This window comes from Copadichromis virginalis, linkage group LG17, assembly GCF_057382275.1.
Source record: "Copadichromis virginalis isolate Kocher_CV1m ecotype Utaka linkage group LG17, C_Virginalis_male_GT1.1, whole genome shotgun sequence".
Taxonomy (NCBI): Eukaryota; Metazoa; Chordata; class Actinopteri; order Cichliformes; family Cichlidae; genus Copadichromis; species Copadichromis virginalis.
Window position 1 is genome coordinate 24,983,419 of NC_140634.1, and position 5,708 is coordinate 24,989,126.

A 5,708-nucleotide genomic window follows, 5' to 3' on the forward strand; every position below is an offset into this window, starting at 1 on the left:
AAAACAAACGCTGTTGTGACAGTGATGTACACTGTCTTGTTGGTATATATGTATGATTTATATCACCTTCATGTTTCCCTCTCACCACATATCCAAACTGATATCATGAGCAGCAGCTTCTACAGCTGTGGCTCCAGCAAACATCAGCTGATACTAGAAAGTAATATTAAATACATTCTAACAACAGCTTATCAAGCTTGAACGTGCTGCTGTTGTTTAGCGCGACATCCGCTGGTTTCCTCTTTCTGGCGCAAAGTGGGAGATAAACAAACAAGAGAGACGATCGGCTGATCATTGATCAGTTTCATGATTGAAGTAGCAACAGGAGAGGGAGGGGGGAGAATGAGAAAAGAAGATGCAGCTGACAGCATAAAGACAGAATAACTCCAGCTTTGTGTCTTTTTTTTCATTCTAGCTGAAGTCCGGGATGAATCGCGTTCCTTTCCCCCTCAATACGGATGTATTGTAATTGGTCCAGCCCAGAGTTGATCATGACCAATTGGCTAATCCACCACCTTTCATTGTTTATACCATTACATCACCATCTAACATTATGTTGCCATCTAACAAAGATTTAGCTATTATTTAACTTAAAAAAAGAGTTAATCTGCCCTCCTATGTCCTTTTGAATTATGCCCAAAGATACAGACGCCACTGGCCTGGATACCTACTTGCTAAACCATGACCTTTAAAATATTAGTCATTGCCTCCAGAAAGGAAGTCAACAGATTAACTACTGATTTCCTCGTGAACCAGCTCAATGGTAAAATGTATTTACAGCTTTACAGCAGAAATAAAAAAGTTTATAGCCCGGCGCTGTCCCCATTTCCTCTTTCATTAAAACTGATAACCCTCCCAACATAAATAGTATTGATGCTCAATGATTTTGCATCACTGAGTGACAGGTTGCTTCTAGTTCATGTAGTTCAGCCTTCAGTTATAGTGAAAGATAGTTTTTCTAGGCAAAATTAGCATTCTGCAACAAGGATTCTAGTACCCATGGGTCCTTCCTTAGCACAGAGCCAGTCACTGCAACGGTTTATTTTACTTGCTCTTGCCCTCACACACACATACAAATAAAAGCTGTGTACTCTGCTAAACCCAGCATGGCAGAGTGCACTCTAAACAACACCTCAGATAACTCTCTTTCTTGGGCTTGGTGTGCAGCCTAGCATGGCTGCTCCATAGTGTGTGTATGTCTCCAGGTTCCATCATTCTGCTGCATAAAAAAGGAAAAGCTGATTAACAGATATGCAGCAGCTGTACAAATCAACACCACCTGGCGCTGACCCCATAACTACTTCACCGCAAATCTGATTTAATATCACAGTGAATTATAGATGCGCCATGATTAGCTAGTGGGATAACTATTGATCACTTCTCTTTGCCATGCCTTTATCTGAACTGATGGCCAGACTTGATGCCAAACTTGAAACTTTAAAACCACTAAAGGTGAGTTTTGCTGTGAAGACAATATCCAATTTAAAATATCGAATGAAAAAAAATCTTAATGTAAAGACTTTTTAAAATTGAGTTAACATAAACGTCATCAGTATCATGAAAAGTGTTGTCATCTGCATTTTAAAAGGAAGACATTCTAAATGTCCACTTCATGTTTTCTGTGGAATATTCAAAATGAAGAACGAATATAATAAACCACATTTGTTTGTTGACTTCACCAATCTATATTCGTTTTTGTCTGGACAATGTGCTCAACTCTCATACTGTTAATGAAATTAGGCCTGAAAGAATCCCTTTCTTCACTGACTCACATAATGATTATGTGACCATGATTATGTCACATTATTAGATAAACATGCTCAACTTCTTTCCAATATCTATTTAGCCAGTCACCTGGTAGTAACTTAAACATGTCTGCATTTCACTAGCTGGGCCCACATCCTGATTTTAGCTTTGGCAGCGTTTTCTAGTAGATAAAGACATATAGCTTAATGAAGAATTGAGCTGCAGTTTGGGGACGTCCTTGATGGGGACTGGCAGCGGCTCCCGGGTCTGGTAGATCCCCATGTGCTAATGAGAAGTGAAGAAGTGAAAGAATTGAAAAAAGGCAAGCGAGGGTGAGGCACAAAAACGAAAACTTTGAACATGGCATAATTGTGGCATACAGATGGGTCGGTCTCAGCATTTTATTAACTCCTGATTTACTAAGATTATTCCACACAACCATCTCTAGGGTATACAGAGAAAATATCCACTCACTGGCAATGCTCTGCCTCGTTAATATCAGAGGTCAGAGGAGAATATTAAGACTTATTTTACTTGATAGGAAGGAAACAGTAACTCAAATATAGTAACTAATTATAAAAGAGCATCTCTGAACACGCCGAACTTTAAGCAGATGGGCTACAGCAGCAGAAGATCACACTACGTGCCGCTTGTGCCAGCTACAGTTTTCACTGGCTCATCAAATGTGGATAATAGGAGATCAGAAAAATGTTCTCTGGTCTGATACCAACTGAGCATTGTTTAAACATTACCAGCTCAGTAATTGCTGTTGACTATGTCCATCTTGTTATTATCACATTGTGTCCATCTTCTGATGATTGCTTCCAGCACGATAACGCACCATGTCATATTGCTCAAACTGGTTTCTTACAATGAACAATGAGTTCACTGTACTCAAATGGCCTCCATAGTCACCAGATGTCAGTCCAATGGAGCACCTTTGGGATCTGTTGGAGCAGATGTGTAGCTGACAAGCTGCAGCAACTATGTGAAGCTATCATGTCCAAAACCTCTAGCACCTTGTTGAGTCTATGCAACAAAGAGTTACAGCAGTTCTGAAGGCAAAAGAGGACCAAACCCTAGCAAGGTATACCCAATGAAGTGCCAAGTGTGTGTATTTCAAATGGTTATTGTCTAAAACATTGAAGATCTACTGACTATTACATACTCAAATTGTTTTTGTTTTAAGGCAGATGTGGTGTGTTATTAAAAAAACTTTTACAACCCTAGATGTAAAAAGATGCTGTATTTAAAATATTATGGCCTTGGTATGCAGTGCATATAGCCATGTATTTAATTAATGTTCACTATTATCCATATTATATCTGCAAAGCAGATATAGATTGTGATATTGTCAGGGTCCTGGGACTGGGCGACCCAGGATCCCTGAGCAGTCATGTATTATATTATTATTATTATTATTATTATTATTGTTGTGTATTTTGGTGTTGCTCCCCCTTCCCTGTGCTTGTGTATATGTGTGTGTGGGTGGCTGAGCACTTGTTTATAGGCGGCGTCAGGCCTGGAGGGTGTGGCCCTGCAAGGGGACTGGCCACACCCGAAGCCACACACCTGCTGCTGATCAGGCCTCGTCGGGGGAGCTACTTAAGAGAGTCTTGGAGCTCCCACCGACGCGGGATCATTTGCTTGGGACTCCACGTTAGTTACCCAGTTTAGGTTTTGGTCGTGTAGTGTATGCCTGCCATTGTTCAGTGTCCTGACTGCTGCCGCTATTGTTTCCCGCAGGAGGAGCGTGGAGGGCTTAAGGAGCAGCGAGCACCGGGAGTGCAGACACGGGAGCAGAGAGCACTTGGAGGACACGACACGGGAGTCTGGGGAGAAACACGGGGATTTATTGTTGTTTGATATCACCCTCTGTAAATAAACACTGTCTATACGTAGAGCACCGCGCCTGGGTCCTCCTTCCCCACTCCTTCCATGGTGTGCCATGCCGCACCGTGACAGATATGCTACAGTCCTAATATTATCTACACACACTTCTTTCATCATCCTTGGATATCTAACAATATTTAAGCTCTTAGTGTATCATTATGGAGATCAGAAATAAAAAAAGAAACACGTACAGCCCCACAAGAAATCTAAGATTACTAATTGGAAGTAAAGGATATTAAAATGTGTTTCTTTGTTGCTGGATTGACGATTAAAGCAGTCACACAGACAGTTTGGAGGAAAATGCCTCACAAAGCTCAAGTGAAATAATGTTGACTTTGGATGATACGCCATTGGAAGAACCATCACATCAACTACATTTTTCAATCAGCAGGATAAAGCATCGGTTTTAAATAACAAAGGCTCTTCGTAACAGCTGAGCCGGACATGGCTGTGCGCTTTACCCACTGTGACTTTATGGCTATCGTGTTATTACCTGCATCCAGCCGAAGCTCGTGTGCCCTTCCTATCTGTTGTTTTAATGATAGAACCCCATATAACCAATTATACAGCGCAGCAGTGCTCCTGTTCCCGCTCGTCAACACTGGCATTCATCAATATCCTATTAGTTTCTCTTGGAGCCAGACACTTTATCCTGCCCTAGAAAACTCTGCTGTTGTTGTTATTCAAAAGTGTAATTTTCAATGTAACAAAACACGCTTTGTTCTTGGCTGAGATACTTCAGAAAAAAACTAATATTGGTGGATCATTGTCCCTGAGGTTGCCATGACTGCAGTCACACTTGCTGATGATTGGATTCATTTTGTGTTATCGCTGGCTACATCCCCGACTCCCAGAGGCAGTGTGATATTCATGATAGCGATGCTCCACCATATCGTTTACAGGCTCTAACATCAAAGCGACTCGGCAAAAAGGGAAAAAAGAAGGACAAAAAGACGAGAAAGAAATCCCTCAGACTGCTTTAAAAAAACACCCTCTATTTGGATTCTTTATGCAAGAAAATCCAGTTTTTAGAAATGCCTCTCATGGTGCCACTCTCTCATGCAAGGCAATAGTCATAAAGTACATGAATAAGAGCTGAAGGCGAGACAGGCTAAGGCCAGTGGGGTCAGCGCCTCACCTCACTGGCCAGACAAGGGGTTTCATATCATTTGCTGCTGGGTCAAGGCCAGTGCCCCCTCTAACTCTTCATCAGTGGCTCTATCTGGCAGACAGAAGGGGATACAGCCCCAAACACGCACCGGCCAAATGGCAAAAGGCTAATCCATCACTCCCCCGAATGAGGACAGAATCAATCAGGAGGGGCCTTCGGATCACTCCAAACTAAATTGCCATTGGATGTCAGGTGATAAGTCGCACAGGGTCATTCTTAGTGTTTACTACAATGGAGACCTGTTGAAACAGTGATGGAACAACCAAGCAAACAGCTGGCAAAAGCCGCCCACCCTTTGCTAGTGTTTCTTCCTCGTTTCTCCATGCTAAACGCTCTGTATTATTCTTTGCATCCATTTGCAGGAACAACCCTTTAAGCCAGTCCATCAATACCAGTCCATTTGCAAGGGGCTATTGATATTGCCTGACCAGTGTGCAACACTCTCAGTGTGCCTCATAATGTAATGCTCTGAGGTCATAGAGAGTTGGCAAGTTAGCCAGCTTTTTCCCCTCGCTAATTGATGCACTTCAGCCGCTGAGCCTTTGAACTGAATCCCTGCACCGTCCACCAGAGAGAGGGCAGATGCCATCAGTGTCCCCTCCCCTTTTGCCTTTGAAACCCAAGACGCTACTCTAACCCACAGCTCAGGGCACGAGTGAGAGGACCCGTCTGTTAGCTTAGCTGACGAGACCGTTATTCTCTGCTTTGTTTGACCACCGTTGAATCTATAGGCTGCACACTGGAGAGAGCCAGGCCAAAAAGATTAGGGAGATGCTATCATGAGGGCAGCAGGGCCCGTGATACCGTCTGCTGCTGACTGTCTCAGAGTTCCTGTTGGCTCACGGAGAGGAGCCATTGTTTGTTCAAGACTTTAGCCTCGTATGGCACTCTTCCAGAC

General features: G+C 42.8%; 1 long non-coding RNA gene across 1 annotated transcript; it reads left to right on the forward strand.

Moving 5' to 3' along the window:
• The first annotated feature begins 994 nt into the window (after positions 1-994).
• On the forward strand, positions 995-3,647 carry LOC146689495 (uncharacterized). The gene is made up of 2 exons (XR_014916012.1): positions 995-3,405; positions 3,493-3,647. It is a non-coding gene; the product is annotated as an uncharacterized LOC146689495 (long non-coding RNA).
• Positions 3,648-5,708: the final 2,061 nt, after the last annotated feature.